Here is an 11,039-nt window from a genome sequence, read left to right as displayed (position 1 = left end):
CAGGTCCTCGTGGGTAGAGTCAGGGGGACAGTCGACATCCTACACGGGTGATGTGGGTCCTCTCTGAGCATCACATCAGGTGATGTCAGTGCAAGACCTGGTCACCTGGCCCAGAGGTGCCCACCAGGCTTCTTCGCTGGCCAGGTAGTAGCGGTCTCCTTTATAACTAATAAGTAATCTGTTGGATGATTCCTAGAGTTTGGGTGATTATCCTTTCTTCCGGGGACCTTTCACCCCATGGCTTTAGCATCTAAGCTGATCCTTGCCCGAGTCAATTGTTCCAGCGGTGGTTTTTCCAGTAGATCTACATTTATTTGTTGGTGGCCTGTGACTGTATAATCAAGTCAAGATAATTCAGGAATTATCTAAACCTGTGACTGTTACCTTATGTGGAAAAAGGGTCTTTGCTGATGTAATGAAGTTAAGGGCCTTGAGATGAGGAGATTATTCAGGTGGGCCTGAAATCCAATGACCAGTGTCCTTGGCAGAGGGAGATTTGAGACAGAGGAGAAGACACAGAGGAAGAGGTAGCGTGGCCACCAAGGAAGAAGACTTTTGTCACCTCTGTAGTTCCTCACCTACTCGGCTCTTGTGTTTCCTTAAAGCAGGGGCTGGCGACTACAGCTTAAGGGTCGGGTCCGCCATCACCTGTTTTTATGGAGCCTGTGAACTAAAAGTGGTGTTTACATTTGTAAACGGTTGGAAAAAATTAAAAGAAGGATTCGCGACATGTGCAAATGATACACACTTCCCATTTCTGCGTCCAGACAAAGCTTTACTGGAGGACAGCCACACGCACATGTACACGTTGTCTCCGGCGGCTTTCCTGCAACATTGCAGACTCGACTCGTTGCAGGGAGCCCGTTTGAACGGCCAAGTCTAGAATATTGACTCTCTGGCTCTTTACAGAAAAAGTTTGCCCACCCCTGTCCTCCAGGATGGACAGAAGTTGCTTGGACACTGATAAGCCTCTCTGCTTCCTGATCTTCAACTATTCATGTGCGTATTTGACTCCACTTCACTCAAACATTTATTTATTCAACAAATATTTATTGAGCATCTACTTCTTCCGCCAAATAGGTCAAGGGGCTCAGCTCTGACTGTCCCCCTAAGCTGGTGGAGGGGTGTCCAGAGCGTTGGGGACAAGGGGCCCCAGTGGCTGAACAGTGAATCTGTGTTAATCCCTCAGCCCTACACCTCTCTGTCAAGGGGGCATGCGGTCGCTGTCGATGGGAAGAAGGCTCGTGCATCCGTGGGGTTGACCCTACACCTTGGGCAGGATCGGCCCTGAGGCGGGCGGGCAGGCTCTGCTCCTGAGAGGAGGATTTTCTAATCCTTCTCAGTTTGGGCTCACCTGTCACTCGGCGAGGCTCAGAAGCCCTGCTCTCTGCCCGTGCCTCCCTGTCTCCACCTGGGGTTGTAAATACATCTGAAAGAGCCGCAGAGGCCCCTTTTTCCTCTTCCGCCACGGTTTCCATTTCCTGTCCCCCGTCCCAGCTGTTAAAACTACACTAGCTAAGGAGGAGCTTGGAGGAGCAAGAAATAAGAGCAGTCAGCTAGGTGCCCAGGACAGGCATCCTCAGTGCTTTTACAGGCACTGCCGTTTTTAATCTTTTCATTAAAATCTTTTCTTTAAATGGTAGGTACTTTTATTGTTCTCCTATTTTACAGGTGACAAAACTGAGGCTCAGAGAGGTGAAGGAATTGGCCCAAGGGAACATGGCCGTGAAGCAGGGAGCCTGGAATTTGAACACAGGCGGTTTGATCTCGTGGGGACAGGCCGAGCATGTGGGCATATCCCGTGACCTGAAAGCTGTGTGGGTAGAAACTGTGGCTCTCTTTTCTGTAATGGCGTTTTTGGTCACGCCTTTAGGTACATGCCAAGGAGAAAATTGGTCGCTCAGGCTGACCATCATCTACCAAAGGGACTTGAAAGTCCTAACAGGCCAGAAACTGGTGGAAGGACGGAAGGACTGACAGACGTGCTTTCTGCTGGGGTGGGGCTGTCATCACTTTGTAAAGTTAAAACATCGCGACAACCCAGGATGTTTCTCGACTTGAACCCTGATTGTCCAGAATATCAGGGACCATACCTTTAGCAGAACCGACCAGCCCAGCAATGCCTGAGGTGTCTGTGGAATGTTAATCACATTTCTAGAAAAGGGGGAGTGGTCAGATAAGGATGGGGAATGTGGAGGCCGGCAAAGCCAGGCAAGATTCTCGACAGAGACTCCCGTGGCCCTCGGGCAGGGACAGGGGAGGCTGTACACAGCGGGAACCAGACTCAGCCATGTCCCTGCCCACCTCAGGGGACAGGACAGGTGCTCCTGGGTAATGCTGCCTCGGGCCTCGTTCTTTCCATTTTAGCTTAAGCCCCAAACAGGGAGGAGGGATAAATTGGGAATTTGAGATTAACAGATCCACACCACTAAATATAAAATAGATAAACAAGGACCTACTGTATAGCACAGGGAACTATAGTCAATATCTTGCAATAACATCATGGAAAAGAATCTGAAAAAGAATATATATAAAACTGAATCACTTTGCGGTACACCTGAAACATTGTCAATCAACTATACTTCAATTAAAACAAACAAACAAACAAACTAATATAGGCCAGCCCTAGAAGGTTTTAGAAGAAAAATTAAATATTCTTTAATTTTTAAGAATTAGTAAAAGAAGATAATTTTATTTATTTATTTTTTATTGAAGTATAGTTGATTGACAATGTTGATTTCTGCTGTACAGCAAAGTGACTCAGTTCTACACATATATACATTCTTCTTTCATAATTTGGTTTCTTGAGTTTTTATTTTTATCTATTTATTTTTATTTTTATTCTTTTAATTTTTATTAATAATTTGTTTTTAAAGATTAAATAAAATTATAGTATTCAGAAAAGAACAACAACAAAAAGAAGTCCCAAACACTTGAGTGAGTACAGAAAAGTCTGCGTCCTGTGTCAGTTCGCTGCTGTTTCTAGGCTGGGAGGGGATGAGGGTCACACCATGTTTCCTGGCTCTGTAAACACTTTGTTAGGAAAGTTTTGTAGAAATTAATAATCAGACACGATATTAATAATACAGAATTAGCTTGGAGTTTCCCGAGAATTTTTCGGTTACAGTTACTGTGATGTCTCAGTAAAAATCAAAGTAAACTGGATCATATAAACCTTTCTCAAGTGTCAATGTTTTCTGTATTTTAGTTTGTCCAACCTTCTACATAGTGTTCAAAATATCAGGACCCCAGAATATAAAGCATGCTTTGATTCAAATGATAGATGCAAAATACACATTTGTACAACTCCGATGTGGGAATTGCAGCCCCTGCGCTGTGGCACAGTCAACATGGGAATATGTGGAATTTTCTTGTCGTTTTCAGGAAATAAGGTGTCATTGTTAGGACGGTTTCCTGTGGTAAAAAAATTCTCTAATTTGGTTTTAAAATAGCAGCCTTAGATGTTGTTTTTGACTCAGAAATCCATAGGAAATCTAAAATTGTATCTTTTTTTTTTTTTTTTCTTTTTATGTGTGTGCTTGTGTGTGTGTGGAAGAATTTTCCGTATTTTCCACAGACAAGAAATGAGCTGGTTCTATTCCTGGTAGCGAACAATGCGATGATGTTGGTATTTTCTGCACGCACGTGCGCAGACGCCCTGGCATGAGAAGGAGGGAGACTCTGTGTTGGTTTTGGTGACGGGTTGCTTTCTCATTCCGTGAGTCCTGGTCGTGAGAGCTGCTCAGCCCAGCGGCCTTCAGGTTATAATCTGTGGCCGTCAGACGGCTTTTTAACTTGAAGCTTCTCTGGCTTGGACCTCAGGACAGGCTTGCACTTAAAAACAGAGCTAACCATGTCTGGTTTGCTCGAGCCATGCCTTATTTTTTTTAAGGAAGAGGTAGTCTGTCCTTAGTTCCTTTACATAAAGTGTCAGGGAAGTAAATACTTTGCAAAAGTCTTTGCAGTGTCATTAGAGAAGTTAGATACTGAAGATTCAAAACCTAATCAGAGCGTTCTTAAAAAACAAAAAAGAAAAAGGCCAGCCAGGGAGGAAACATTGCTGTTTGTGGGATGGGGACTGAGAGACTGCCGCTCTGGGGGAGGGGAGGTGGTGCTTTTTGCGGGGGGGGGGGGGGGGGCGGCGGAGGGGGGCAGGGGATGGGGCGGGGAGTTGATGCCAAGGCTCTCTCAGAGCTGTGGGCACCAGACCAGGTATTCAGGACCTCACAACCCCGTGGTCTTCTCTTACCTTTTTTTTTTTTTTTAAATTGTGGTACAGTATATATGACACAATTCACCAATTTAACCGTTTTAAAGTGTTCCAATTCAGTGGCATCTAGCACGTTCACCATGTTGTGCGACCATCACCATGATCTAATTCCAGAGCATTTCCACCCCGGCAGGAGACCCGCCCCGTTAAGTCCTTCCCCATCTCTCCCTACCCCGCGCCCGCCTTCCATCTATGGATTCGGATTCGCCTCTTCTGGGCATTTCCCACAAGCGGAATCATGCAATATGTGGCTTTTGATCTGGCTTCTTTCACATAGCATGTGTTTCCTAGGTTCATCCCTGTTGCAGCGTGTGTCAGTACTTCATGCCTTTTTATGGCTGAATAATATTCAGTTGTATGGATGGACCACATTTCATTCATCCATTCACCCCTTGAGGACATCTGGGTTGTTTCCACCTTTTGTCTGTTGTAAATAATGCTGCTATGAACATCCATGTGCAAGTTATTATTTGAAAGCCTGTTTTTAATTCTTTCGAGTACACACCTAGAAGTGGAATTGCTGGATCATGTGGTAGTTCTATGTTTAACTTATTGAGAAACCACCAAACTGTCTTTTCTCTTGCCTTTTAATTGCTTATTTTTTTAAAAAAATTTATTTATTTATTTGGTTGTGCTGGGTCTTAGTTGTGGCAAGTGGGCTCCTTAGTTGCGGCTCACCGGCTCCTTTCTTGCGGCACGTGGGCTCCTTAGTTGTAGCAGGTGAACTCTTAGTTGCGGCATGCATGTGGGATCTAGCTCCCTGACCAGGGATCGAACCTGGGACCCCTGCATTGGGAGGATGGAGTCTTAACCATTGCGCCACCAGGGAAGTCCTTCTCTTGCTTTTTAAATGCCCCTCTTAAAATAAAAATTTACTGCACAATTGATATTACAAAATAAATTACGGGATGTGTTAAAGAATGGTTATATTTCTAGACTGAATATTAAAAGTCTAAGAGGTTTCTTTGGGGCCAGAATGCACTCAGAATGGTTTGCTAAATGAACAAGCAAACACAAACCACTTATTTACTTCCTGCCAGAGTTGGCTTTTTCCTACAATATTCAGCCTTTTGCAAAATCCAGCATCTCTTAAGAGGATGGTTATAAATCGATTATATGGTCACTGCCCACTTTGGTTTTATACTTTCTGGGTCAGATGGCAGCCCTCTAATCTCCTTCGTGATTTGGGTGGATACAGAGTAATCCCAGGGCAGATCGAGTTAGCGCTCATCTTCCATTTTATGTTGACTTCTGCTTAAATGTCACGGCTCCCCAGGGCAGGTAGATGGGAAATAACATGATTACAGATAATACTGATGATCTCCCAACATCACATTGGCTGGCGACTTCCTGGTGGAAGTGGACATAGCGAAGATTGGGGCGTTTGCCTGCCTGGGACACAGTGAGCTCACAGGAGGGGACTGGCCCATCCCTGTAGGGGCAGCTCCCACCCCCCAACTCCTCCCTGGTCCAGCCTCTCCAGCTCCCTGGATTTTGGGAAATAATTCGAGGGCACTTCTCCACGAGGGGTCTGCTCTCACCCAAAGCACTCAGTAATCAATAAGGCGCAGGCATCAGCCAGTCGGCACAGAGGATGTGGGCCAGGGAAGGATGCAGAACGTTCTGGAAGCCCCCCAGGGCTCAGACTCCATGCAGTAGTTGCTGGAACATGGGCTGGTCTCAGGGTCCTGGGGTTCAAGATGAAGAGGAGTGGCCCTGGGAGGGAGTGTTAGGGTATTGACTATTTATCAACTGACACACAAGTATTTTAATATTTTAACAGCTAGCATGGCTGTCCTGCCAGGCTTGGAGGATTTATCACTAGAAACTATGCTGATACTCCCCCTGCCCAACCATCCTTCGCCGGGAATCTTCAGGACCACGAGTCTGCTGTCCTACCCACTGTCTTTCCACAGGAAGTAGTTACCCCTTTTCCTACTGGGGAGTGCGCTATTTTGCCTACTTACCTGAGGCTCTGACTGTGAAGCGACGCCCACCCTACCCAGATGAGTCCAGGAGGGCCACCACCATGACTAGTGATTCCTTGTACCAGCAGGAACTCCCTACTCCATGTTTTATCGCAGCCTTTTTCTTTTTTTTAAAATTAATTAATTTATTTATATTTTTGGCTGCATTGGGTCTTCGTTGCTGCACGCGGGCTTTCTCTAGTTGTGGCGAGTGGGGGCTACTCTTCGTTGTGGTGCACGGGCTTCTCACTGCGGTGGCTTCTCTTGTTGTGGAGCACGGGCTCTAGGAGTGCAGGCTTCAGTAGTTGTGGCACGCGGGCTTAGTTGCTCTGCAGCATGTGGGATCTTCCTGGACCAGGGCTCGAACCCGTGTCCCCTGCATTGGCAGGCAGATTCCTAACCACTGCGCCACCAGGGAAGCCCCCCAGCTTCTTTTTTATTTACAATGTCTTTTCATACCTTCCTCCCTGCACACAGGAACATGTGTTCTCCCCAAAATATGCCCTGTCAGTCATCATCTCCATCTCACCATTGCCTCCATGTGATCGTTGGTTAAAATCCTTTCATACTGGCTGATTATTCTTTCAGGGTCACAGGCTGTCCTTTTTTGGAGGCTGGGGAGAGGGTGGGTGACCCGAGCTGTGCAGTCAGCCTTTTTCAGGGTTGATGTGGACCCCTGGAGAGGGACTCTGGGACCATCGACTCCAAGGCTGCCTGGCCATTCATTCCAGGACTTGGAAAAACCTATCTGAGAACAACTTCCCACAGGAGGTGAAGGGTGGGAAGATGTGCCCTGGAGGCACCAGCTGAGCCCTGGCCTCAGCCGTGGTCTTCTCCGCCACTGGGGACAGTCAAGTCCCTTTTTTGCTTCAATTATTTTGAATTAGATTTTTTGTCACTTACGAGAAGGAGGTGGCATGTCTTTCAAGGCACAGGTCACGCACCAGCTCAGGTCTCCCTCAGCTCAGGTCATCACCTGCCTCCTTCCCCCGTGGCTCTCTGTTTGCTCTGGCACTGCGCTGGGATGTGCAGTTTGTGTACGAGCTTCATCCTGCAAGAGTCAGGGCCCCTGCAGGCCGGATCCTGGAGGGTCAAGGCCAGGCTGCACGGGTGGTGAGGCTCTGAGTAGCACTCGTTCTTTGGTGACATTGGGCAGGAGGAGCGGGGTGGGCTGGTGGGCGAGGGGTCGGGTGCTGGGCTCAGGGGGCTCCAGAGGGCTCCAGAAAGCTCCAGAAGAAAAAAAACTCAGCCCCAGGTGGCTGAGAGCATTTGCATTTACAGACAAAGGGGAGCCAGGGGAGAAGGAAGGACCAGCAAGAGGGCTGGGGTGAGGGGTGTGTAGAGTTACTCAGAGACACAAATGGGAGAAAAGAGAATGGATTAAGATATGGTGACATTTTAACACGGAGAGGAAGGAATACACACGTCATGATTTTAATCTCTGCAAAGCAGCAAATCATCAATTTACCAGATGTGTTTTAATTTAAGACTATTTTCCTTAAAACTGCCTTGAGGGTCAAACAGCCACGTCTTTATTTTCCCTCTAAGAGGAGGTCGCCTCTCACCAACTCCTAAGGGGTTTCCTTGCCCGTGTTCTCTTCCCACCCCAATTGACGCTCTGTCTGGTGTCCAGGACCCGAAAATGCCAATCCTACCTTGTCACCTCTTTTCTTGTTCCCCTGCCCAAGCTTCCCAGAGGTTCCAGAGTGAAATCTCTAGTCCTCAGCTTGGCACACAAGGCCTTATGTTCTGTCCCAGCCCAGTACCTAGGGGGCTACGTGACAGGTAGGCCCCCGCTCACCTGTCCAGACCATCTTCCACCACTGCCCACCTGCCCTCCCCCCTCCCACCCCTCATCCCTACCTCACGCTTCATACCTGCGCAGCACTGATATCTGGTATTTGGTATTACTTGGTATTTTCTGCCAAAACTTGTGCTCTTCTTTCTCTCTAAATCTTTCTACATATTTTTGTTTGTTTTGGCCACGTGGCATGTGGGATCTTACTTCCCCTACCAGGGATCAAACCCGCAGCCACTGCAGTGGAAGCACAGAGTCCTAACCACTGGACCGCCAGAGAAGCCCTCAATCTTTTTATATATTGTTCCCGTTTAATTCAATGACACTGACTGAGCAGGAAAGAGGGGTCAACTCCTGCCCTTATTCTCTGGGGAGATTTTCTGGGACCCTTTAGAGAGAGCTAAGAAGCATTGATTACGTAGTAAGGATCAGATATGAATATAACTTAATTTTTTAAAAGATTTTTTTGATGTGGACCTTTTTTTTTAAAATAAATTTATTTATTTATTTATTTTTTGGCTGCGTTGGGTCTTTGTTGCTGTGCGCGGGCTTTCTCTAGTTGCGGTGAGCGGGGGCTACTCTTCGTTGCGGTGCGCGGGCTTCTTATTGCGGTGGCTTCTCTTGTTGTGGAGCATAGGCTCTAGGTGAGCGGGCTTCAGTAGTTGTGGCACGTGGGTTCAGTAGTTGTGGCTCACGGGCTGTAGAGCACAGGCTCAGTAGTTGTGACACACGGGCTTAGTTGCTCCACAGCATGTAGGATCTTCCTGGACCAGGGCTCGAACCCGTGTCCCCTGCATTGGCAGGCGGATTCTTAACCACTGTGCCACCAGGGAAGCCCCAATGTGGACAATTTATAAAGTCTTTACTGAAGTTGTTACAATATTGCTTCTGTTTTATGATTTTTTCTTTTGGCCACAGGGCATGTGGGATCTTAGTTCCCCAACCAGGGATCGAACCTGCACCCCCTGCATTGGAAGGGCAGGGTCTTAACCACTGGACCGCCAGGGAAGTCCCAAATATAACTTAATTTACAAGTGCAAATTGACCTCTGCATTTCTCCTACAATAGGGACTCGGAATGTGAGCTAACCCTCATCTAGTGGTTCAGCTCTAAAGTATTTTGCATACTCTTTTTTACAGATTGGGCCTCACTGTATCCATATGCATTATTGTATAGGATTATATGTATCCGAATAGTGTTTTGTGTGTTATGGACCATGCATGGGACTTTCCAGGGAGTAATTTTGAGTATATTTCAGTTTCACCTTCTCGCTGACTTTAGACCTTACACCTTCTTCAGATTAAGGTAAGGTATGAGGTGAAATTGCGTATATTATACTTGAAAACTCTTGAGAAGGCGTTGGGTTGGAGGGTGACGTCCAAGTCCAACAATGACACCTTTTGCTCCAGAGTTTGAGTTGAACCTGGGAGGAAGCCGTGGCTTGCATTCGGAGCCAGGAGTGTCTGGAAACATGAGACTCACCGTCCAGAGGCATTTAGGGAAAGAGATGCCGAGGGAACCAGAGTCACGGGTGCTCGTTTTGTGGAACGGCTTGGGCTATTTATATTGTTTTCTCTTTTTTTGGCCGCGCCTTGGGCCTTGCAGGATCTTAGTTCCCCAACCAGGGATTGAACCTGGAGCCCCGGCAGCGAAAGCATGGAGTCCTAACCACTGGACCATCAGGGAAGTCCCCTATATTGTTTGCTTTTCCTCTTATAAAAAGGATTGGCAGAAGAATCTTGTCTGGGGCTGTGTCTGAGGGATGACAGTTCATAGGTCAAGGGGAATGTGTGTCCAGAGTGAGAGCCGGAGGCCTAAGGGCGCCCAGGTGGGCACGGCTGCTTGTGGGTCGGGAGGAGGAGGGTCCGGGAGGGAATCTGAAAGGGGCTGAGCCAAAGAAAATAGTGTCAGGGAAAAGAGAGTGGTGAAAAGGGCCCAATACCGTACACAGAGGCCTCCCCGTCGTAATGAAGTTGGATGAGGCTGGAGGGCGTCCTCCGAGTTACCTTCTCCAGAGTGGACTTTTGCCAGCCTGCACTACGGGTGGAGGCCAGACTGCAGGGAGGGGACCTGGGGAGGCGAGACTCACTTTTTCAATAATGTAGAGAGTTGGGAGAATGTGTAACATTGCTAGAAGGAGAGTGAGGGCTAAGAGAACGCTTTATTATTTAATTAAAAAAAATTTCTTTTTGGAGTGTAGTTGATTTACAATGTTGTGTTAGTTTCAGGTATACAGCACAGTGATTCAGTTATACCTATACATATATTCATTCTTTTTCAGGTTCTTTTCTCATATAGGTTATCGCAGAATATTGAGTAGAGTTCCCTGTGCTAGACAGTAGGGCCTCGTTGGTTATCTATCTTATATATAGTAGTGTGTGTATGAAAAGAATGCTTTGAAACTAAACAGAAGGAGAATTCTGCAGCCCATGTTTAGGCTGGAGAGGCGGTTGAAAAGGAGAGATTAGAAACAGAAGTGCCTGGTGACGGGATGCTTCATGGAACAAGGTCCCGGGGGATTCAGGAGGGGACGCTCTGAAGGCCAGATCCAGGATCTCACCGTGGACAGGGGAGGGGCAGGCGGAGGCAAGTGAGCTTCCTGCAAGCCCATAGTGTGTCTTCCACGTGTCTTCACCATGCAGCAGTGCCTGGCCCACAGAGGGTGGGGTCCTGGGGGGCAGGTGGGGAGATGCAGGCAGAGCCCTGAGAGCTGAGAGTTCTGGCTCTGCCTGTGTTCATAGGCAAGGAGGCAAGACCATGTACTGAAGATGCAGGAGGTAGGGGTGGGAGCTTGGAGAGGGAGCTGCAGGTGGGGTGGCAGGGGGACCACTGAGGGAGGCGGGAGAGGAGGATGGAGAAGCAGCTGTGCTGCATGGAAGGCCCTCCAAGGTCGGGGACCAGGAAGGCAGAGGCTACATCCATGGGATGGGGGTGCGGGGGCGCATCTCCTCCAGGTGCAGCTGCCAGGGTGGGAAGACTTGGCCAGCCAGGGTGAGGGATCCAG

At 47.8% G+C, this 11,039-nt stretch overlaps 1 non-coding gene across 1 annotated transcript; it reads right to left on the bottom strand.

The window, feature by feature from the left end:
• Nucleotides 1–9,648: 9,648 nt before the first annotated feature.
• On the bottom strand, nucleotides 9,649–9,721 carry TRNAR-UCG. Its single transcript has one exon. It is a non-coding gene; the product is annotated as a tRNA-Arg (tRNA).
• Between the last annotated feature and the right edge of the window lie 1,318 nt (nucleotides 9,722–11,039).

Source organism: Balaenoptera musculus, chromosome 1 (assembly GCF_009873245.2).
Source record: "Balaenoptera musculus isolate JJ_BM4_2016_0621 chromosome 1, mBalMus1.pri.v3, whole genome shotgun sequence".
Lineage (NCBI taxonomy): Eukaryota > Metazoa > Chordata > Mammalia > Artiodactyla > Balaenopteridae > Balaenoptera > Balaenoptera musculus.
Note: the sequence above shows the minus strand (reverse complement) of the source record. Positions and strands in the feature narration are given on the sequence as shown.